The sequence below is a fragment of the Ptiloglossa arizonensis genome, chromosome 5, assembly GCF_051014685.1.
Source record: "Ptiloglossa arizonensis isolate GNS036 chromosome 5, iyPtiAriz1_principal, whole genome shotgun sequence".
Taxonomy (NCBI): Eukaryota; Metazoa; Arthropoda; class Insecta; order Hymenoptera; family Colletidae; genus Ptiloglossa; species Ptiloglossa arizonensis.
Window position 1 is genome coordinate 15,437,418 of NC_135052.1, and position 25,941 is coordinate 15,463,358.

Consider the following 25,941-nt stretch of genomic DNA (forward strand, 5'->3'; position numbering starts at 1 on the left):
TTTCAAAAATAGAACGTATTTCTACAGTACTCGACCGTTAGATTAAATAATTAAATATTAAGTCGGAAATAATAATATTTCTCGAAGACATCGTTGATCGAGCTACGAAAAGCCGAGAGAAACATTCAGTCTCGCAAGAAAATGTGGAAAAAAAAAAGAAAGTAAGATACAGAGCGTAATTCATAATGCAACGAAAAGGGAGTGATTACACGCGATAAAATAAGCGCAATGTTCGCAATAGGTCATCGTTGTCGAGATAAACTTTAAAGATCCAAGTTACATTTATTGTTAGAGAAGCCTCAGTTCTTTCCATGTTCCGCCATTATAATGCAACGAAGACCGTGTTACGTTCGCAGAAGCGATTCGAAATATTTTGGAGTATTGAGAATTTATTTGATCGCATAATACACTCGCGGGGAGTATCGACGAGTTCCGTATTATTTACGCGTCGACGAGTAAAAAAAACAATTTCACTCGCGTACCGAAGTACACGTTACTCGAAGCACGTTGTTCTAGATCCTCGATCTAACGTTCAAGGTTCGGTTCATTTAGAAACATGCTTCGTTGGAATCCAATTTTTATTTTCCCCTTTTGTTCCCAATGTATGGAAAACGTATAGTCCCCCGTGTATGGAAAATAATAAAGAAAAATATTTAATTTCGGTAAATTTACGAAAATCCTACCAGAAGCTGTTGTTTCGGAAGATGGTGTTAGGAGAGTGCGATAACGATAGCAGTTTTGCATTACCACTCGTTATTGTACAGAGATCAAATTTAAGGGACAGAAAGTTTTGGCCGCGCAAACTTGCTTCCACGACTGTAAAGCTTGCCAGACACGACCCCCACCCCTTTTCGCTTTTACGCCACGCCAGCTTGCCTCTCTATATGACAGATACAGAGCGTATGCCAGCAAGTTTGCATTTTCTGTCTTTCGAGCAAAACGAGGTGAAGCGAAGTGTTGAGAGACACATAGTGGGGATAGCTGTTCGGGAACCTCGCGCGGCCAAAGTTTTCTGCCTCGAGTACAACGTACCAGATTTTCACAAGAAAACGTCCCCAAGTGTGACGCCTACTTTTTAATGCTATTTTTTTTCTTCACGACGATGGCTCTTGAAAATACCGAACCTAATGATATAGGATTTTAGACGGCTGGGAAGGATCCGATAAAGATTAAACGCTGTCCCAGCAGGATTCAAACACGAGCACAAAATGAACGACAGTTGCCAGCTACGCATCTATACCAATTACGTCACGAACGCCTCTGCCAACGTACCGAAGATTAACAGCTCCTTAAAATTTTCACGCTAAATATCTCGTAAACTGTTAACCGTCCGCACCTAAACCCAGGTGTCGTTAACTTTGGTATTTCGAGTTCTATGACTATGCGAAAGTTCGTTAAAAAGCGAGTGTCGCGCTGGAGAACCTCTCCTTGTCAGAATTAAGCGCAACCTTGTTATCTTGAACAGGTACAGCTTGCAATCGAGGCGAAAAATTTTCGTCGCTCGATACCACTAGACGACCGTCTCTATTTAACTGCTGTATTATTTAGCTACGCGGTGATTCCGAGAATAAGTCAATAATTGATAATAAAAGTAATAAGTGATAAAGTGTACTTATTTTTATTTATGTACAATACTTTCTGTCCTGTCTATCGTACACGGTCCCGATGCAACAACGACGTATCATTTTATCTCATTTCGTCGTTTCTCGAAACGAGTATCCTCGAAGTCATTTTGTTTCTTTTGGTGAAAATGAAACACGATTTTTTTAGAGTGTATAAAAATGGCAATCGTATCCGATGCGATCGGTAGTCACGAAGAAGTGACCTTTAGCGGACAAAATCTTTTCTCCCGATTGTAATGCTCCGGATTTGAAACGAGACTGATCATATTGTACGTTCCATTTCTCTTTTTCGTCGATTATAATTCAAACTCCGACCCACTCATCGTTCGCCCTGCCTTCTTCTTCTCTCGCTACCTGCACCTTCTTCTATACACTTTTGTGAATACAAAACGAACTTTCTGTTCGCGAATCTTCATCTCTGGCTTCGTTTTCATTCCACGTCGAAATTTACGTATCGTCATCGTGAAAGTCAAGGGACGCCTTTGTAGCACGGAACGATTCGGTGTAAGATTCGATCGAACGAAATGAGAATCAAACTCGCGATATAAATTGTAAAACCGGGAGCAACGTGAGCTGGATTTCTTTCGAAACGGAGACTTTGGAAAAGAAGCACGGAAAATTGTTTCGCTTTCCTACGATGGAAGACCAACGAGATTGCGGAACCACTTACAGCCATTTACTTTTAGTCGATGCAGTACTCTCTATTCTCGGCGATCTTAAAGCGTCGGAAGCAACGCCGTCAGCTTTTTTAACTCTATCGTCGCCTTATGAGCTTCGTCTTCTTCCAAACCTAGCCTGCTTGCGAAACAGGAAATCACCCACCCCCTCTGTCCTGTTCTCGACACCCTTCGTCACGAACCAGCTCAACGTGTCGTGGCCAACGACACGGTGGCCCAAAATGAATTTACAAGCAGTTGCAAATCGATTCGTAAGTTGTTCAGCGCATTCTTTAAAATCTCCCCGAAAATTCCACAATAAATAGACACGACGATTATACGCAAAACGGTCGTTCGATGTTGTAAAAGATCGTAGAATCGATAAACTTGAATCTTTTTAAAAATTAAGAAAGAAAAAAGAAGTATTACTCGGTTTATACACTGACTACTGTAAGTTATCAAGAATATATATAAGTCGAATTGTTTAAAGATGACGTTCCGTTTAACTGTAATATTCATCATCTACGGACGATTTACCGTTTATACGTTCAATCAAATTGTTCGATGCCCGATGACTGTCTCGATTCTACTATAGGAACTATCGATTCCATTTATTTGTGAAGAAAATCGTACGACATCGAATATTCGATCGCTTCGAACCGTTAATTATTTATTCGTGCAAGATATCTTAGATTCTTTTCGTTCGTAGAAAACTGAACGAATTTCGTTCGAGATAACTATCGATGCAATATCGAGTCAATTTCACCGGCCTAAATATTGATCACAATGACACAGTTTTTCTTCGCACGTTCCAACACCTCGGTCACGAGTTCGTAAAGAACGACCCCGACCGTGAGTACTTATCTACCCAGTTACGGGCTGTTCGAATGACTTATTAACTTACACCCCCAGAGGAAAACCAGCGTCCCACTGTTTATCGTGGAAACTTTCGGACGTCTTTCAAGTACCCGGCGGAACTTTTTTTTATTTTCAATTTCTCAACGTTACGTGAGTAGAAATTTGTCACATTTCCCCTTTACTCGAGATGAAATTTAAACCGTTCATTTTTATCCGACGAGACAGCCACACGATTACAGAAACAACCGCAACGAAATAATTTCTTTGTGCCAAGTCTTTATTCGCGGTGAGTCTTTTAACGAGCAAATGTAATCGGAAAATAAATTTCCAGTGTCACGATTCAAATTTGGTTTCCCACGCGAAAGTATATTCTTCGCCAGAGGAAGGAAACAGCTGATAGCGGAATATAGTTGAAAATTACGTCAGACATGATCCTCATTTTTACGACACGCCAGCTTTCCTCTATGTTTGAAAAGGGAAAAGCGTATGCTGTACGTTTGCGCGAACAAACGAAAGATTGAACGGCAGGGTTGCCGATCGGTATGGTGGGATCAACCCCTCTGTGGCCTTCAGAGGCCAAGTGATTTTCCTCTGTCCATAGTCTAGCTCTCGAGGAGACTGTGTTGAAAAATATCGAAAATTCTACAGCCTTTCGAAGCAACTATACCGAAGTTACTAAAATAATTACGTCGTTGCTTATTCAATGATCTTAGAGAAGTTGAAATTCGAGTACGGTAGAAATAGTATACTTATACGGTATAAAGTATAAAGTATAAAGTATTTAGTAAACAATGATAGCAAGAAGTCCGTAAAATCGTTGTATTGTTTGTTTCCACGCACAAATTGAACATCCAAATCGAAATCGCGCAAAGAGTGTAATTTTTACACGTTACCGTATTGAATGAAATTTTCCAAAGAGGATTTTTATTTCCCGTATTCTCGTTAAATCCGATTAAAAATCAAATTACCAATAGACACGAGCGGCACGGTCGGAATTGCTATCGTAACGATCGGGTTAGGTAGCGTGAAATGAATCAGAAATGTTTCGAGATTCAATTAGGTAGAATTACTTTCGATCTCGATGAATATCCAAAGAAATTCTATCGAAGTCATCGAACTGCTTTCGCTGGCGTTAATCCAATTGAAAATTGGACACTGGAGTAATGCTGAGAATCGCGAAATGTTTGGATGTCATGGATGCCAACTGTCTTCGTTTCCGATGCAGCCTCCTCGTGCAGTAATAATTAACTATTCCCGTGAAGCTGCCGAGTGCCGGTTCACGTCCATTTTCCTCTTTCGCTTATGAAGCTACATGGAAATTCTATTGCAAGAGAAATTCAACCAATCGCTGGATCTTGTAACGTTCGATTCAATTCCCAGCGTGTTTCGCTGACGGCCGTCTGTTAAATATAATCATCGCTCGATTCGTAAACGTCACTCGCGTATTTATCGCTGTCACGCTTTAACGAAGTCTCGATTAACGATCGACGCAAACAACCGCGGACGGATGAACACTTTATAAGGCAGAAGACACGGGGAAATGGGTACGATTACCTCGGGTTTCTAAATCACTCGTTCGATTTCCATGTTTAAACGTTGCACGGTTCTTTGCACTCGAAATAATTCTCTCGGAAGATATAAATGTTAATTTTTTTTTTTTTTAAAGTAACCAATACGTTTTATTCGTCGAATCCATTGAAACCAGCTTCGTGTGAAAATCACCGAGATTAAAATGTAAAAGTTGGATATAAAGAATCAAATTTCACATTGGCATTTAATTTGATTGCTCTCTTCGTTGGGTTCTTCGAGCGAGTTAAAAGAAATATTTAAATAACTGAGAAATGTTCGTGATACTACTGCCTAGCAACGTTTCTTTTGTAAATATTAAATTTCCATTGAATATTAATTCCTAATTCGGAGTAATATGAGAAGTAACGATCAAAATTGATCGACGAAAGTGAGTTACGTGGTCCCTTTGTGTCCGTTGAATTCAATTACCGTGTCTATTTGTTATATCGTAGTGATTTTTCAAAGTTAGCGTTTCAGTAGCAAATAATAAGTTTCCTTGTTTAAGTTTCGCAAAAGTGGAATGCAAAATGTCATTACTTCTTCATGAATAGAAATTGCACGCTGTATACTGACACTACCTTACGAAGGATTCACTTATACTCGAGATGCACATTTAATCCCTTAATGGTTGAATCTGTTTATCTTAATCACAGGTTATTTCGTGTGAATGATGATGGAGAGCTTAATGTCACCATAAAAGTGTGATGCATTTCTTCGAACGCATACAACCGGACTATATTATCGTGCAGTTAACAGTGAATACCGGAATAAATGAATCTAGTAAAAAATAAAACATGCTTCAGTTTCTGTGTACTTGCATACTGTTGTATACCGTATACTGTTACAATGTTATAACTATTCGATTCTGTATACTTACAACGATACAAGAAGAGGGATGTAAAAAATGTAAAATTGTGAAAATATCGCGATGATATTTCGTCAAAAGCGAACAAATATTGATAAAAATATGGAGCATTGTTATCGTCAATTAGAATTAATCGATCAATTTCGGTAAAATACCAACGAACTGGAATATCAATTGCACTTGAAATTCGTATAAAGTGCGACACTGATCTGTAAAAATTTCAAAAGAATATTGGATTAAAACTAATGGAACGTCTGCATGGAAAAACGTAATAAACCCGTATAAATCCATCGACGCCGCTACATCGAGGCAACAACCGAATCGAGCACGTCTATTCACAATTACGATGCACCAATGTGAAAATCCTTCGGAAACTATCGTGCGATATCAGCCAAACCCCGATAAAACACAAATATTCTATCACCTGGTATAACGTGCCGCATCCCTATGGAGGATCCATCGGGCGATGAGAGGTTAAACCGTCCACGGAGCATTGTTGAATTTCACACAATTCCCGATTTACTGGAAACCCGTACGAACGTTCGATTAACAAGGAACGCGTACGAACGACGAGATACGATGTAACTGAACATTGAAAGCACGCACAACGTACGAACCGACGAATTATAGACGATGAAATAAGAAGAAGACCGAGGAGGACGCGTCGTTTCACTGCCGATCAGAAACTGAATGCGTCGTGGTCCGAGTTAAGGCTCGAATGTAACCGAGAGAATTGTTGGGAAACCACCCCTCGTACCATGGGGGATGGTAGGGTAAGGGAGAGCCAAAGAGGGAGCAGGAGAGTCGAGGGAAGGGGAAACGAGACGAGAGGGGTTCTGGTAAATTCACATCGGGGATGTTCTGAGCTTCTGCACACTACTGCCCCAGTAACACACCCCCGTAAACCGGCTGTGGAAAATTCGAACGGCGTGCGAGCTGGAACAAATTCTCCGTTTTCGCTGGGAAACTGTGAGAATCGTTGTAACACGTACTTTTATCCCTAACGGTTTGTGGAATTTCCTACCAGCACACTTTTACGAGGATATTTTTTTTTTAAGGATACCTACAATGGTCTCTTCTCGTTGTTATTGATCACTGGACGTAAAAGTTCGCGCGTTTCGATACGTAATTTATTTTACGCTCAATAATGACGTAAAATCGTCCAATCGATGTTTTCAGTTCGAGAATTTTATCACATTCATAGTTCGAATGTTGTAACTTTTCTTGAGAATTACTTTGAATATTTTAGCGCCATTCAAACGGAGCGCGAGTAGAAACAAATTTCCTGTTCTCGGCCGAGAGAATTCAGAGAGTTATTGTCCTTGGGACAAAGGTTTTGATAAAATTTTTCAGAATGGAATTTTCACCATCTTTTTAGCCGCTAGCTACCTTTTTGTTTTTAGAATCGTTAGAAATGAAGTTTGGAACATTTTATACGTAATAGTCCTTTGGGTAACGTATTGAAACTTTATACATAATTTAAATATCGTACTTTCCTATTACTCGATTCGTTACCCGATGTCAATTGATAGGTCAATTCACTGGGTTAAACATCACAGGAATAATTACAGACAGAGACATTGTATTACGTCAAGTAAAATGTTGTAAAAAAAATTTTACAACGTATAATGTACTTTTAAATTATCTGAAATTGAAATTTTTATCTCGAGCTTTACAAAAATTTCCCACAAATAGAAACGCAAACGCAATGCAAGCAAAACTACCGCGACTGAAAAGTATTTTCAAGATATGTGCAATGTAAAACACAATTAATTTCATCGATGGAAGGAAGTGCAAATTCGACAATTCTGTGCGACGATAAATTTGATACAACGCTACAATTATTTACGGCAACAGTGTAATCTCATTTTCGTCTACAATTACATGAAAAATATCTCGTTACAGCCTCAAATGCACCCCTCTAACGACTACTTTTCACGAAAATCAATTTGGAACAATCATTGTGGGAAATAACTGTCCCATAATCTCTAAATTCCAGCAAATTATACTTTGAACCCCCTCCCACGGTGATACACAATACGGTGCATAATTGTAATTTGCAAAGCCGCTAATTGGGTATAAAACCATAGGGTTCGGTTAACAGAATGGCTGAAACCCACTATTCTGATTTATCCAGGCGGGCGATTAAATTGTGGTTAAAAAAGATACACGGAAATCCCTCTATTGTGACCATTACCACCCTCTCCCTACCTAGCTGTTCGACGACTCCGAAGAGGGGAGCGGAGGAAAGTTGACCCTCACATTATACTATCTGATTTCCAGACCTTAGAGATCTGCTGTCACAATTCACCCTTGATAATTGAGTTCCTTATCTTGATTGTTTCACGGCAATCAATTCCATTCTCGGAAAATAACATCGTTTGTCCGTTTGCTTGGCAAATTTATTTTCAATATCGGTGCACAATTAAAATTCGACGAACTGTTCTACGTTTGCTGGAATGCAACGTTCACGACGTTTGGAATGTCAACAGACACGATTGATGAATTTCTCTTGATTTTTTTCAATTCGAGACCGTGCATCGATTTCTTTATCGTTCGAAATGTTCCACGAATAGAACGAAAGTATCGTGAATTTATTTATCACGATAAATAGAAATTATTTTCGCGTCACTATCGTTGGAAAATCAAAAGTATCGTAAGAATACAATCGATCGAAATTTTTCACTCGAAGCTTCAAACTTTACCAAAATATTCGCACAATTTAACATTTTTACGAAATACTCGAGTGATCTCGTGGAAATGTTCGAATCGACAAATATTTTGGAATTTCTTCAAGGTAACTTCACGCATCGACGTGAATTTATTCGATGTTGCGAAAGTTTATTCGCGCGAACTAAACGCTAAATGTTTCGAAGTGTTCCATCGCGGAGTGCTTTAAACACGTGTACAATTGAAATGATTCTTACTCACCAAACCAAACGCATTTTGCACTCGTTCGTCTTCGATTCTCTCTGGATCGGGAAATCTTAGTCTCTTCTGTTCGTTGGATGGTTAAACGAAACGTCACAAAGTTGTTCGTAACTTTCGAAATACTTCGGATTCTGTCTCCTTTTATCGGGACAACTATCGGAGCGCGTTAGACACTCGTTTCATTTACGAAACAAGGAAGAGGTGAGGAGTTTGGCGAAAAATTTGAAAGGCACAGAAGGACGGACGAGGTTTTCGTCAAATTTTCTTTAGTAATCAAAGGAGAACGAGGTAAATCTCAACAATACTTATATACTCGAATTAAGACAACTGGTTCGCGGGTGGATACGAAGCCAATCCGTAAACTAAGCTCAAAAGGTGAAACGAATTTCGAGGATCGACGAATATTTCTTTCTTTTTTTTTTCTTTTTTGTCTTAAAATTTTTTTTAATCCCAGAATTGAAAAGATCACAGTTTCGTTAAGGCTCTAACCGACAGTCTACTGGCCACGAGGTAGTCGTAGAGAGTCGCGAAAGGTGAGAGAAAGCGTTGCTTATTGTCACGAGTTCGAATTTGGACGGCAATTTAAGGCACAGGAGATGTTTTCCGGACGCGACAGCCCTGCATTGTGCACCAATTACGAACTAAAAACGACACCAAAATGAGAATGTTCTCTTAAGACGAGCACACGACTGACACGAACAAAATAAATCAACGAAAGTAACGTTTCCTTGTACTCGCGGGCAAAGAACGAATGACTTTTGAAAAACATTCCGGAACACCGAATCCGCGTGAAAACTGGGAAACGTAACATCGAAAAGGATATTTACCACGGAAATCGGTTTGCGAATTGAATTTTTTACGGGAATCGAGGTACAACCGGCGGACTCGTAAACTACGAAAAAAAATTACCGTGAAGGAAACGAGACTTGAGAGCGATTCAAAAATTTGGGTAAAGAAAAGAGAACTTGTTACCTGGAACTGGCACCGAAGATCGAGGTAGAATTAACCACGACGGAAGATTCCAGTAGCCGGTGTGCCGAAAGTAAAGGACGATCGGAACAGAAAAACCGCAGAAACTTAACCAGCGTGCAACAATTACGAAACCGAGAACGTTTCACCCCCGGTCGAAGAAATTGGAGAACTGTCGACGCTCGTCGAAAAGGAAACAAACTGAACGATTCGTAAATTTCTGACTTATTACGGTCAGAATCCACCGGGTTGTTTTCTACCGAGGGTAAATCGGTCTCAGAAACAAAAAGAAAGAAAAAAAAAAAGGAAAAAAATGTACACAGAGGCACGGACAAGTTGAAGGTAAGAATAAAGACTGAATGAAAACGGGACTTGGTACTGGTAATGCGGTGTGTCGAGGGGATGATGCAAGGACGAGGACTAGGACGAGAACAAGGATGTTACCCCGACGGCTGTCGCCAAAGAAGTGATAGGTCTGCGGCCTTGCGCGCGGTACCCAAACCAAAGACACCAACGGAGGATGCACATGCGCCGATACACCACCGTGAACCCGCCACGGGGATTGGTCCGAGCTAATGGTGGTAGTTGTCCTTCTACCCCCACCGTGTCGACTCGCATCTTGCAACCCCTCTCGGGTATCATGGCACACACATACACGCGGGGATAACTCATCTGTTGAAATTTGAGTTAATAGCAGTTGTCTTCCGCCACTATCTTTCTCCGTTTGTTGTAAAAAAATTAGCCAACTAATTCGGGTTAACAAGTATCGAAAGCATTGGGACATAAATCGCGAATAAAAAGCATCGAATCTTCTCAAATTTGAAACACCGGTTGGCTTCTGATCCTATCGTATTTTTTTCTTTTCGTTTTTGTTAAAAATTAAGTCATCGATGAACGGTGGTGTGAAATTTGTTCACCACTCGGACGAAATTTGAATCCTTTCGAAGATAAGACGAGAACACTTGAGTAATTAAATGCGGAAATCTCGCGAATCGTGTAATACGTGTTTGTTCGGTAGCTTGTGCATAATCAGGCTCCTTGTAGATTGATTTTTCTCTGCGTTTAGGGTCGATTCGCATGAGTTATCAAGTATGGTGCTGCAGTAGCGTTAATACGTTGACGTTAACGCGTTAAATACTTATTTATATTTAAATATATTCGTGACAGTTTGCAAAGATAACGTAGACCGCTTATAATCTTACCGTTTAAAAGATTCACGGACGATGTATTTTATTATTACTACGTAGAAATGATACTTCATCAGCGTCCGTGTAACAGTGTACAATGAAAAATTGTCAAAACATCGAATAAAATGTTCTCAACCGAGTCTACTTGGAAAAAGAAACATTAAACGTTACATTACATTGTGTTACGCCATAGTAAAATTAAAAGAAAAATTGCACACCCTTTCGTTCTACGTATCCGTTCATCCAATTAATCTCTCGTCCGTTGAGAATCGACTTCGAGTGTGGATCGACAGGAAATTTTCGTAACAATTTCCGTAATTTTTTTAGGATCGAATTTAAACAAGCAGGCGCACAAAAGGTCCGACGAAAATCGAGCCCTATCGGGCAAGGGGGTGTAAAGGGATGGTAATGGGAGTCCATGGGAGGGAGGTCGCCTGTCGAGGGTGGGAGAGTGACACTCAGAAGCACGACGTGTAAGAGAATGGTCACCATCGCGGGGGGTGAATTGAGATGTACAGGCAATTTATGCAGCGGCACTTTCGTTCGAAAGTCAGCGAACTGACCATGAATGCTTGCAAAAGAGCACGGGAATGATAACACTTTGCTTCCCGCGAAGGCAACAACGCGATCTTTCCTCTATCTCGAGGATCTATCTCTTCTTCAATATTTCCTCAATTCCATAATTACGTTCCAGATTGTACAGTTTCGTCGAACAATGTAGATTTACTCGAGCGAGTAGCGCAATTACTATCACTGATATTCGTTGCACAAATATTTGCGAACGGGAAGAGTATTGATTACCGGAAACACGTGATAATAGTAAGTTTCCGAAATCGAAACATATAATTTTTAAAGAATTCGGAATCGTGAGTGGGAACTTCAAGTGTAACTTCTAAATTTAAATTCTTGCTAAAAAATTATTAAATTTCTAAATTTAAATTCTTGCTGTTCAACGTCACATTGATTTGAGATATTTTTATATTGCGAGCTTCAACCGCGACGAAAACAATTCGAAGCATATTGTTTCGTTCAGTGGGAACGTAAAATTACTTCCACGTCGATTCCACAAATTTGCTTTCATTCGTTAAGTGGTTTAGACGAAAGCCAGAGAAGTGTCATGGCACAAGGGATGATTCACCCTTCCAGGCCAAAAATGAATTAGTTCCGGAGAAGAGAGAAGATTGAAGAGTAAACCGGTGTAATATTCTCTGTAAATGGAGTAAGGAATGTTTTATTTCTTCCTTGAAAGAAAATACTGAATAGTCATCAGCCTCTTAGAAGCTAGGAAACTCTTTCGGAAATGTTACCTGTAAATAACGTAAATGCACTTGCAGTTTCAACGAAATTCAATTAATTGTAATTTATTTCAGGGTGATTACCAGGACTGTGTTTAACTTCGAACAACGAATTGAGCGATCAAGTAGTACCTGATCCTTTCACAGAATGAATCGTTATAGTATTGTAACATACTATATACACTTAGGCTTCAAATACGCCTTACGAGAACAAACTGCGGCACTATTTAGCAATATTTTTCGTTCGATACGTACAAACACAATCCACGACCCAAAATTATCTAAAATTAACAATTACGAATCTGACAGTAATGTGTTTCGGTCCAGGTTATGCATTAGGATTCTGACTGATAGTTTAATCCGAATGGGTCTAAAACGAGTCTATTTCTTGTCTGTAAAAATGGTTTGCACTTTGCCAGATATTGTTCGATCGAACCAATTTTTATGATCATATTACTCGTAGGTAGCAATTATTCAAATTAATTGAAATTTTATCCAGGCTTATTTACACATTCTTGGGAAGAAAAGCCTTGAAGCTATCATAAATATAATATCAATTTACTGAACTACAAATGGATTCACAAAAGGTGTAAGAATGTTCGATAAGTCAATACCGTACGTGTACATGACAATAAAATACAAGGTTATATTATGAAAATATAACAATAAAAATTGATTCTCGTTGGAATCAAGAAAAAAGAAAAAAAAAAATAGAATCGTGAAAGAAAGGTATCGAAACGTTTTTTAAAAGAGCCACGAAGTGAATCGAGACAATTGCAAAACACGACAAGGGTGGATATGGTTTATTCTGTTAGACGGTGGAAGCATGGGGAATAAGAGGAAGGGAAAAAAGGAGCATGCAGGGAGGTTTCCTTCGGGGACAAGGCTAAGAACCCCGCTGCGAGTGTCCCTTTTTCTCGGTTTTTGTTCACTCCTTCCGTCTCTCTTATTTTCTCGATTGGACTGTCCCTCTCGGAGCCATCAAGCCTTATCGTGGTAGCGTCAATCACTCTCTCTGTATACGATCAAACTTATCGTTCGATTAATCGCACTGACAATGCGCCTGTCGATCCAAGTTACCGCCGCCCCAAATCCATATGGTCGACTCCTGATGCAAAATTTCGTTCTCCAACGCACACCTTGCTCGAGTGTAAGTGACAAGTACAAAAGTTTCCAAATCTTATAAAATTACTCGTAACTCGTAGGACAACCAAGAATTTACGAAAATATTCAATTGACACGAGGCACTCTTTCAGTATCTGTTATTCAAGAGTAGACACTAACGCGATCGTTACAATTGTCTAAAAATATGATTCTTGAAGAACCTAGCAACTGGACTGATAAAAGTGTTCGAACACGTTGAAAAATGGTACATACGTATCGTCAAAAATACAAACACGTACAATTCTTGAGTTTTGAATTCTTTGAAAGAAAAACAAAGAAAAAGATCGATGAGAGTTCGACAAGTGCGAAAGCATAAAAAAAAGAGGCAAGGCGCTGAAAAGGTCTCAGGGTCGCGTAAACTCAGCATCCTAACTTTCGGCTCGTTGTCAGCAAAACCGGAAGCACTGTAAGGATCAGACATGGCACGGTACTTGTTTGTTGGTAAACGACTTTGCACAACAGCTCGTATCATCGGCGCCAAAATGTCTGGGCCATTGCTATTGGCTGCTGGTTTAACCCCACCGAGATTCGCGAATTCTGGGTGGTGTCCTGATTCACGATAAATCAATGTGTCCGGTTATGTTTGTGGTAAAATGTTCGAATTACGAAATACGATGCAACTCAAATTTTCGTTTCTTCTTTTTCCGGGTAATTCGAGAGGGAATTGCAAATATTTTTGAAAGGTTAACGTTAAGTAAAAAATATCGTATCGAAATAGGTCTGATTTTGAATGAGCGACCACATTCGAGTGTTGTACAATTTGTGGAGACAAAGAACGAATATCAGATTTCAAAAACCATTACTTTTTGAAGTTAAATAAATCCAAAGGCCGTACAATAACTAGAAAAGTTTTGATATGCTTGAAATACGATACCCTCTGTATACGCGGAAATGTTTCATGAGTGCGTTAAGTGAAAAATCTCGGGAAATTAAACACGAAAAATGAAAATCTCCGACCACTGTAGAGAGGATTAATAGTAACAATTATACTAAGAAAATAAATGTTGACGCGAAAAAAAAATAAGTGGATCCCGTCCCAAGTAAAGTAACACTACCATCGTCAATTAACGATATCGTACATTTCACCTCGTAAAACATTCCACTAATTCGGTTTACCGCGCGAGGCAAATTATATGACTCACGGACAACTATTAAAGGATACTATAGTAATGTCTACATAGTAATGACGGACCATAAATAAGTATAGCGCTCGTTGGGAGCGACGCACAATCAAAACGAACGCAACTGCAATCGAGGCTGCAGGTCGACAGATGCGTAGATTGCACCAACCACGAACCGGAGAATGAAGATAATTCAACGAGATACGAGTGAATCAGTCGATGGAGATCTTTGACTTTTGTCGCTATTTGCGATGGGTCATTGTAGGAAGATCTGCTTGATTTATGGAAAGTACCGTGCGGAAAATTCGATCGTACCAGTCTATCGAATCACACGAGAAGATGCACGTGACGATCAACTATCCGTTATCAGAAATACGCTGATTACATTTCATTTCATCCCGAAGAATGTAAATCAAATCCAACTTTATTGTTTCTTATTCCTCGTAATATCTAGATTAATCGGTTCTTGACCACGAATGTACTTGTAATTATAATTAATTCCCGAATCAATTAACAACCTCAAAATTCTCCGATTGCGTTACGATTGAATATTAAATATTCTTATCGAGTTAAGAATTAAATATTCCATTCGGTTCGAATATTTCGAGCACGTCACACGGACGAGCATTATTCGAATAATTACACGCGTAAAATTACATTAAACGAATAATTTATTTCGACAATTATTAACCGCTTCAAGCTAAACGCTTTTTCAAATAACTTAAATAGACGTACAACTATTTGTTCGATATGTAAACAATAAAACTCTCTCTTACGTAAACTTGCATTTACGATGTGTACGTGTATGATGTATTATACTTGTACATGACACATGGTAGTATGTATGTTCTGTGCTTTATGTTCTATTGGTACCTACATTGTACCGACAGTAGTGTTTATAACTCTATAGACACCGCAAATAGATACTTCACAATATATATATATATATATATTGATATATATATATTCTCCACGAGTAAAATATAATTTCATAAACATTTATTCGTTCGTCTACGTTATTCGAAGGAACTTCGAGCTGGATAAAAATCGATTTGCAACTCAGCCGTAAAATTCGTTGTTCGTTGTCCACACGGAAACACGTCCAACACTAACGCACACACGGACAGATCTATCGAATACCCAGTCTACCAAAGCCGCTCATAAAACGGGGGGGATGTGCGAAGGTGCATCGTCCCATCCCTCGGTCATCACGAAATGCCTATTCAAATTTTACGGGCCATATTTGTCGCAATTAAGTATCGCGTTTTCGGGCTTATGAGCCAGAACTATTCCATATTGAGTAAGGGATGCTTTCGGTTGGGTGTCTTGCGGGATAAGGATAAATTTGTAGACTGGACGCGGGGCAAGTTACGGAGGGGTAAGTTTATGACATCGCGCGGGGGTAGTAGACACTTTCACGATTCGTCTGACTCATAGAAACGAGGGGAAGAGAGAGAGAAAGAGAGGGGGAAAGAACAAGTGCGAGAAGAGAGGCAAAAGGGTGCAGTTTTACGAGGATCCTGACGAAAGACCGAGTCCTGAATGCGATTTGCAAATCGGCATCGGGCTACTCGAATGACTCGTACTCACAGTTTCGTCGTTTCTTTCTTATGCAGCAGTCCTTCGTGTTCCTCGTGTGTACGTGTACTCGCTAGAAATTGTGGCTCGTTCGTTGTCAGCTCGTTCCTCAGGTCTTTCTGAAAACTGACGAAAGTGAATCGAATTATTCCACTTTTTTATCTTACCTTCTACCGTTCGAATTATGCGTTGATCAACCGCTCAGCCTTAAACGCGATAAACGAGAAACAAAAAAGAAAGGACTAAGAAATGGAAAATATATTTCTCTACGTGGAACGTGTATATGTATAATATATCAATTTTTCAATTCAACGAAAGAGATGCGAAACGAGCATACACGCAACGAGCTATACGCGACTCGTTGAGCGGCTAGAGATTAAAAACACAATCATTTGTAGCTCTCGTGGAAAAACACGGTCTCTATGCGAAAGTATGACACAGAATGATAACTTGGGATAAAACGAGCTCCTTTCCGGATACGTTGTCGTTCAAGTTCGGGATCACTTGCAAAAATTCACGGCTTATGAAAAACAAAGACAATTTATCCGTGATACAGTCTACCGGTAGATAACGTTTGTCGTTTAATTCGGTGCAAGATCGAATACGAGTATTAGGAATCGATTGTTCGATGCGACGCGGAATCCTTACGACCACAGAATGCTACCACTAGAAAATATACAAAAAAAAAAAAAAGAAAAGAAAACTACCCACTGAAATTTGAAACGCGATAACCACTTCGCGTCGGGGAAACTGTTTCTCCACTGACGTGATTGCAGAAATATCGAATTTACCATATATCGCGATACACGGTGAAGCCACACGAAGAAAGTGGCGCTATTCTGCCATGGAAACGATCGGGGAGGCCTAAAGTAACGATCCAAGCCGAGGATCTCGGAATAAAAGTGACGTCTAAGAGGTACAGACGACTTACAGCTCCAGAAATTCAGACAAATATGAATACTAGCCGAGAAACGCCATTATCCCTGAGCACGGTAAAGCGTAGATTAGCAGCTGCTGGATTGCATGGTCGAGTTGCAACACGGAAACCGCTCCCGAGGGCACTGAATAAAAAGAAACGGCCACAGTGAGCTAAGGAGCACAAGCATCGGACTTTGGAACTATGGGGATAATGTTTTATGTAGCGACGAGTCGAACTTACGGTTGCAAATAATCGAGTTCCGACGTAACGATGAACAAAATGTTGCAAGAACGCGTCGCGCGGAAAATTCAGCGCGTTGGTTCGAGCCTCGTTCGAGAATGTTTATCCTGGACCGGAAATATCGTATCTATGATACGTATAGTGAACACGAATGGAAACAGTCTCGATTCCAAGCATTCGCGATTTATAATCAAAGAATTTTTCAAAACGCCGCGCATCGATAGATAATATTGAATTATTCGGAAAGTCGTTTCGTTTGTTTCTTTTTGGTGAAAATGAAACACGATTTTTTCAGGGCGTATAAACATTTTATCGAATCGTAGATTCTCCGTTTTGGAAAACGAAGTGACTTTCCGAACGACCCGATAAAAATTCGCTGAAGTTCGATAAACGAAGAGCGGCTGCTTTGCGCGAGACTCGAGTTAAGGGTGGAGGAAAGTTAACGTTGGTCGGTCCACGTATCAAAATAAATTCCATTACTCTTATTTCGAGTAATCGATCCCTCGCGCGGTTCGTTAGATTTGAAATTCAAAGCTGCCGCGCGACGTGCAACGCGCGAAAAAATGCGGCCAGGATTTGAATAACAGATGCAAACGCATTAAATTATCCCCGACCCGGAACAAAGGGAACGAAAAACTATATTTATAAGAATACGAGCACTGCAACGGGCGTACATTAGAATAAACGAAATTCGTCTCGGTTGGACATCGGGAGTTTCGGTGCGCGACATTGTGGCGCGTGACAGAAAGAAGAATGAAAGCGGCAAAAAGTATCAAACACGAGAGTTTGCGGATCGGCTAAAATGTCAGAGGGCCGGAGAACTCCATTTTCGCGAGGGAGGGCTGGACAACAGGCGAGACGGCACCACCGAGATTTTCGCAAAATTTGGAACGCCCGAGGAGCAAATAACGAACGAAAACAGGAAGAGCGCGATTAACGGGTGAGAATGATTTGACAATTAACCGAGATAAACGAGAAGTCGTTGCAAAATTAATGATAATGTAAACGATCCCGTTCGCGAACATACAAGACTATAATCGCGGATGTAATCGTGTACAGTGTAATTGCTAAAAAAAGGTCTGTTTTATTCGCACGGAATATGCAACAAGAATATCGTATTGAAAAGTGTGTGTTCAACGTGAAAATTATATTAGAATATATAATAAAAAAATTCTTTACCTCCTTTGTCGACCATATCGTTCAAGTGTTTGAATAAAAATCGAGAATCTTTTTTATTTAATTTGCCAATGATGTCTTCTCCGTTAATTTTAATTAGTTTCTTTACAGTTTAGTAAACTTCTGATGTCAAATATGAAGTTAGAATTTTAGTTCCTTACAAATAATTAACATAACAAATACATTAGGTACTTTTAACGCCGAATAAAATTTGATACAATAATAAATGAACAAATCGGGTAAGAATATAGTATCAATATAGATAGAAAGAATTATAACTCGAGTAGAACATTAATTGGAAACATAAATATGCTTTCGAAATCCTTTTACGGTTCTCAGAAATCGAGCAAAGAGTCTCCAAACCCTTTCCCTACTGTTTTTTTCCGGATTGGCTAGTTGAATGGATCGGTAAGGCTTCGTCCAGGAGATTCTGCCTCAGTCACGATTAGCAAGATAAGAAAACGTTGCAGCACAGTTGCAACCATTACGGTGCAAATGTTACCGTGAACCTCATTTTGAATGCAACGGAAACTGAGTGGTAAAAAAAGAAAGAAAGAAAAAAAAAAAAGAAACGGAACAACCGAAAGAAATGACAGCAGAACGCAACGAAAAGACAATAAGAGTAACGGGAGCCGGAGAACTTGTCACGGATAATAATTGGAAATAAATTTAAAAGGAAGAAGACGAGGGAATCACGGAACGCGAACGATAACACGAGAAACGAGTGTCTGAAAACTGCCGCGCAAAAGTGAAAAATAATACCAACACCGGGAAGAACCGTTGAACGTCGATGAATCTAAACGAAACGAAAAGCCAAGAGCAACAAGGAGAGCAGGTGAAAGTAAATTAAAGAAAAGAAGAAGAAAAAAAAAAGGAAAAGAAACAGGTAAAAGGTAAAGAGGGGGGTGGAAAGGTGAGGGGTGGTAGGCAACGGGGGAGGGAAGAATAAATAAAAAAAAAAAAGAAAAACGAAGGGACAAAATGGAGACGAAAGTAGAAAAGAGTTTAAGGAAAGCGCAGGGGATAGACAAAGAGGGAAGACGAGAGAATAGCGCGGAGAAGGGAAGAGAAGAGCTCAAGAGAGTCGAGAGGGGTGGGTGCTGGCGGCGTTATGACGGGCGCCGGGGGTGGCGCCGCGACGCTTTGGCGCCTCCAACGCCGAGACGCTCCAGTGATGTTGGCTCCATATATACCTACACATCTGTAACCGTCCGTCGTTCTCCCTCTTCCACGCTGTACACGTACACGTAACTACGCGCGGTACCCGACCAGAGAGTTCGAGATTCTATTTCTCGCGTGTACGCGTGCATTTCCTTGTCCTTCCGCGCCACCCTGCCCTTCTCCCTCGCCCCGTTCACGGGCTCGTTACAGGATTAAGAAAAACGCAGAAACAACACCGAGATCCATTCTCGATTTCAAGCCGGAAAGGTCAGCCGGTGGTCGTCAAGGTGCTTCTTGGATTTTAGGGTGTGGCCGTGCGACGAATTCTTTTTTTTCTTTTTTTTTTACATACCGCGCGTAACCGTACGTACCGCTGAAATGGATCGTTTCGAGTCCGGAGCAAGGTCGCGGTAATGAAATCTAAACGACAAATCGAGCGAGTTCTACCACCGACCGTGAAATTCTTCGAATGTTCTCGAACGCGTTGTTTCGTCAAGGTGGCCGATTTCGTTCGTAACGATTACGCGAAAGAAACAGGTGTTTCCTTGTATGGACGATCGATGAATCATTGTTCGGAACGAGAAGAGATTCTTTTGAGAAGTTGCGGCACGAAACCGGTTTCAAAATTTGTGTTCTCTGTGATAGAGAAGAAAGAAAATCTACGATTCTGACATTCGCAATGATACAATGCTGAGCCAGATACGATCGATATAATTTAACAAGAAATCCTCCGAGGATATTAAGGACGAGGTCAGACACTAATCAGAACTGAACAAATTGGACGTTAAATTGACTTTGCAATTTTCTTTGGCTTGTTTAATTTGATCATTGATAAAAGTAATTACCGAATAGAGGAAAATAAATTCACAGGTGTTAAGAAATACGGCAAATGGTTCCGGTAGAGGGAAAACTCGAATTTCGTTAGAAACGGTGGGAAAAAGAAAAGTTTGCGATCATTTATCGCAGCTTGGCAGATAAATTTCTCGGTGAACGGAATGCATCGAACGGTGATCGCGCTCGCTGCAAAAGGAACAATTTATTCAGTTTGAATATCACGAATGGATATTCTTTATGTTTCGGAAGATAAATCGCAAATTGTATTTACCTATTATAGATTACAGCCGCGTATTATCTACGAGCAGCTAGGATGGATAGGAGTACTTAATATTGATGCATCCTGCAGATTGAGCGTTTAATCGATAAGGTTTTACGCTGAAGTGATGCTCCAATAGTCAAGCGGGAATTAGCATTAATGATAGCTCGTGTAGAGCTTCGTGTTCGTGTTTATTAGAATTTCCGTAGAATTTTGTTCAACCCTATTAATTTACTAAAAGTCAACGGCCCTGAAGTAACGCGACGATAAAGAGGGAAACTTCGTACGAGTATTCAAAGAATAAAAAAGTGTACAATACATTGCACGCAATATATAACAGATTGCACCAGTTTTAATAACCAGTTTGTATAACAGTTTTGATTTAATAGTCTCCAGGGTTCAATATATTACGAAAAAATACCGCCATTACTTGAATAGAAAAACAAGCAAACGAAATAACTAAATAACTTTTCGAGATCGGGTTTCCGAACGTCGATGCTGAAAAAATAAATTTCGAACAATGCTATTCTACATTTACGTACAAAATGTCTTTTACTAACATTTCCTAGCATTATCAATCTCTTAATACCTAAAAATCTACTGACCAAATAACTGGTCGATACCGAGGGATAACATTAATTTATTCGAATTATTAATTTCTATTATTAAATTTCCAAAAACAAATTTTCCTCCTTTTATTATGTACCATTTACACCTTCTTTAAATCTACAAATTTACATTCTCCGTCCCAAATTACAACAAAAGAACTTAAAGTAGTCGGTATTGGAGAACTTTATCCTATATCGCGCAAAAGGTATCGGTAAATGTTCAAATGCTAAAAAGAACTTTGGTATTACTAATTTCTAAAAAAGTAACTTATCGGTACATCGATAATGCAAATAAATCCAAAGAGTTTACCAGTTCGTTGTACCGTTTTTCCAAGCACACGCTTACGATCTGCAATAATTTACTCTACCTATTTGTTCAACGGTAAGTTTATTTTCGACGGTAACTTATTTATTGTAATAAGTGATCGATTTTCACGTGTAACGAGAAAAGACGTAAAAGTTACCGAACAATATAGTCTATAGAATGATCACGAGAACGGTACACACTGAAACCTCCTCTTGAGTCGTAAGATAGAATATATGAGACAAATATATAATAAAACCTAACCCAGATCACCGTACTCATAACGCGTAATCTCATAATGGGCTTGTTGCACACGTACCACCGTTATGGAAGAATCGTAACGGCTGTAAATCCGATCAATCAGTACGTCCCGTTCCATCAAACCCACAGCACCCTTCTACTCGACCCAACCCCCTTCCTGAATGTCTTGCACGTTTCCGCGAAATTTTGCGATTAATGGTCGGCTTCGACTACGATCAATAGACGATCTCGACTAAACTTCGTCGCTTCGCTGTTGATTCTAGGTTCCGTGATTCGCGCGATCGGCCTCTATCGGTCAAAATCGGGCCAGAGTTCGTTTCGTTTCAAGACTCGATTTTGTTTCATAAAATTGTGGAAATACGAACGAAAATGAACGTAGCGTACAAAATAAAAAAAACACGAACGATGTATCCTATCTAACCTTCCTTGCAAGTTATTTCGCATTCTGCCAATACAGACTATTGAAACTGGTCTACGTGACTATTAAAAACCTCACATGGTGTTGCAGGTTGCTATTAAAAAAAGCCAACATAGAGTATTCGAAAAGTCAAATAGAGCGAATTTTGATGAACGTTTCGTACCAATTTTCTGGACTGAATTCAGAGTATTGTATACTTTGTCCGTGTTAAATCACTTCTGGAGAATAAATAAATATATACTTTAAAGTTTCGTTCGTTCGTTTCACTGGTCGAGTCAAAGAAACGACATCGTAAATTGTAAGAAACAAAGTACCAACAAATACAAGGAATTCCATGAAAGCCTCTCCGAAAAGAATCGCGATATATAAGACGTTCCAGCGACCTGATTCGAAGGGAGTTACTTTTGCGCAGTACTGAAACATAAGCCGATACGTTCTACCCTGAACTCGACGCGGTAAAATCTTCTAATAAGTTGAGTAAACATGGAATCATTGTTATTTTTATGCGCAGCATGCGGACGTCCATTGAATCGATGACACGGGATGGAAGTGCTCCGGCTGAATGTACGGATAGTCCATTAGATGCGTTGTAACCTAGAACTGTGCAAACAAGGGTGATCTTGGATTAAATGTGACAGACGGATGGACCGTGGGGGTGAGTGAGCAGTTCGCGAAGAAAATTGAGATTAGACACATGGTAGAGCAGGTGAACGGTAACAGAAATCTAGAAACATCGCGAATGGAAAATAATCGAGAGAGATATTTGCTGATTTTTTATTCTTTTGTGCCTACCCTTTGCATAATTTGAAAATGAAAGTGAGAGTTTACTATTTACATGGTAGAGCAGGTGAGCAGTAACAAAAATCTAGAAACATCGCGTATGGAAAATAATCGAGAGAGATGTTTGTTGATTTTTTATTCTTTTGTGCCTACCCTTTGCATAATCTCAAAATGAAAGTGAGAGTTTACTATTTATTTATGTACATTTTGTACGGTATTAAAATCATGCGATTATTTGAACGAACGAAACGAAGCATCATCTAAATGAACGTTAATTACTTATAATTGCACAAGAATTACCAATCAACGTACTTCGAAATGTTGTAATTCATGGTCGAGGAATTATAATATTTTCTTAAATTTTCTTCGAATTTTCGTCTTACCACGTCCATAATTCTGGCACTCGATCATAATTAATATTACAGGAGATTAAGATTTCGACTTGCCGCGAATTTCCAGAAATGTAAATCGTGCAGTTATTCGAACAAAATAAGGCAACTTGAATACAGAAATGACTATATGTGTATTAAAATTGCGCGACAGCTATCATCTGCAACTGCTGGCTTTGTCGTGTAAAAATGAAACCAACTACACTTACCGCGAAAGGTCTCGTGTAATTGTGTAACAATGCGAATAAAAAATGCGAAAAATCGAAAGCAGATGTTGCCTAACAACAAGGAGTTTATGAAGCAGAAGTAATACGAAAGTAAATCGACAAGGGACGCAGAAGACTTGTCATTCATTTCCATTCATTTCCATACAACGTAAACAGAAAACGCCGAATATTTCTTATAGAAAATCAACAACGCGGAGTTACGCGAATTAAAAGTACACTCGATGCAAATTTTCCATTAAAACTGTAAAATACGTAAACTCTAGAATCTTGAAGCAAAACGATAAATAAATAACGAATTAACATTTTCGTTTCTTTCAATGTGATCTATCAACCCCTCAAATTTCTACCCATAGTTTATTCACATCGTATGTTTAACGAATTATTATTTCGTGTTAAAATTACGCACATAAATGTGCGATGTAATTCACATTAATCAGGATTAAATTTAACGAATACATAATTGATTCAAACTCGGTCCCAATATCGTTTACCAATCATCATGATGATCCCATAACGAAGTCGTTTGTTTCCTTCCGACCAGGATAAGATAGAAGAAAATGACCGTGAAAATTGTATGATTATTCGAAATTGCCGCGAGCCTTCGAATAGAAAATGTTATTCATAAATATTTCGCATACACCGATACTCTTTGCTTTCCGAAATTGTGCAAATCATCAATATTCCGAACACAGGTTTTCTAGGATTCTCGCCTTCAAATATTTATCATAGCCGTATACTTCAAATATTTATTATAGTCGTATACTGGTCCCGCACGCCTTATTCTCTGTTTTAGAATCGATAAATCTACACTTTTTGTAATTGCAAGAAAATTCGCTAAATTAATCGCGCACTTTGAAACGTTAGGGCGTTTTAAAGTACTGAAATGATTTACGTCATCGATCACACCATTAAAGATAAGATGCTACTCCAAGGAAAGGATACATAACTGTGTAGAATAGTGATAACGATAGAGTGATGTAATGAGGAAAAAGAGACCCGAGATAACAATAGTAAAACGCACCGAACATATGGGAAATAAAATGTATTCTTGTAAAACCTTCGAACCTTTGAACCTTTCAATGCTTACGTAATTTTTTGAATTTGAAAAATGAACAAAATAACGCACGTTTCTTAAAAGTGTAACGTCCATTCTTGATACTTGAAAGAAATTCTAAAATTCGCTACATTTAAAGATCGTAAACAATGAAAAAGCTTCCAATTTACAAGGAACGACTTAATAGAATACTTTGAATTAAAATTCGATACAATTTTCAATTCTAATATAAACAGACCACGTTTCTTATCGTGTCGCGTTCGCTGAAACAAACTTTCATTGTTTCGAATACAATTCAAAGTTTACCCGTGTAACACAATGAAAGACAAAGTATTGTGCAAAGTATTCGCACGCTTTAGAAAATAATCAATCGCAAGACTCGCTACGTTTTCATTGTTTTCTTCAAGTGTGAGAATCTACTCCACCGTGTTCGTATTTCAATATACTAATTCTACGTTAAGAGCACTTGCGAATTAAATCACAACGAACGAATAAAAATTTATCAAACGACTCACAATATACGCAAAACGTTCCAGACGTATCACTTGGATTATCGTAAAACCCCATTGCCACTGAAAGTGTTGACAATTTATAGAAAGAACAACGAAAGGAGTGAAAAGTAACTTTTGGTAAGTTCGTTGGGTTCGAACGAAATGCAACCGAGCTACCCCAATGAAACGAGCTAATTTCATAAAAGTATGCGAATCTACTCTACCGTGTTTGTATTTCAATATACCAATTCTACGTTAAAAGCACTTGCGAATTAAATCACAAGGAACGAATAAAAATTTATCAAACGACTCACAATGTACGCAAAACGTTCCAGACGTATCACTTGGATTATCGTAAAACCCCATTGCTACTGAAAGTGTTGACAATTTATAGAAAGAACAACGAAAGCAGTAAAAAGTTACTTTTGGTAAGTTCGTTGGGTTCGAACGAAATGCAACCGAGCCAGACCAATGAAACGAGCTAATTGTAACTGTAACCGACATCGTACAGATCATGGAGAGAGGTTACACACTAAAATCACTTTAAACGTCATTCGATCAGCCTTGCCAGCCTCTTCGTCATCGAACAATGGGACTATGATAATCAATCACGGGGTTGGTCGACGTGAAATCAATCGACGCTTCGCGGACGATTAATTATTCGCAATTAATGAAATTTTCTTGGAAGCCCGGCGAGGCATTCGGTTCGCGATCTCGCGAGTCTGGGTTAGGAAAATCGAGCGGATTCGTGGGATTGTGCACCGTCGGTCTGGCAGCAAGCCGAAATCTCTGGTCTATTATGATTTTTCGTAGAATCACGTGCGCGCACGAATCGCCTCGTTAACCAATGCACATGCTTTGCTTGCCGCGCGCGCGCCGGTTTTCATACACGAAGGCCGCGCGCTACTATTTTCAAGCGTATTCTACACGCACCGGACATACGTGCGCTTCTATTAATACAGCTCGAACCGGAACTGTGTTTTCCAGACGCCGTATACCGGGTGT

The 25,941-nt window shown here is 39.4% G+C and overlaps 1 protein-coding gene across 9 annotated transcripts in view; it reads right to left on the reverse strand.

Annotated features, from left to right (window-relative positions):
* Rhea (Talin_middle and talin-RS domain-containing protein rhea) overlaps window positions 1-25,941 on the reverse strand; it is a 64,255-nt gene that overhangs the window by 30,230 nt on the left and 8,084 nt on the right. For 3 of the 9 annotated variants that reach the window (XM_076310931.1, XM_076310930.1, XM_076310932.1), the window contains exons 2-3: window positions 22,310-22,595; window positions 15,828-15,941 (exon numbers count right to left, since the gene is read on the reverse strand). The gene's annotated coding sequence lies outside the window, so the exon portion shown is untranslated. Of the gene's footprint in view, window positions 1-8,501; window positions 10,150-15,827; window positions 15,942-16,746; window positions 16,769-22,309; window positions 22,596-25,941 lie in introns of those variants that run through there. The other 6 variants (XM_076310929.1, XM_076310933.1, XM_076310938.1 and 3 more) reach the window with 4 other exon arrangements.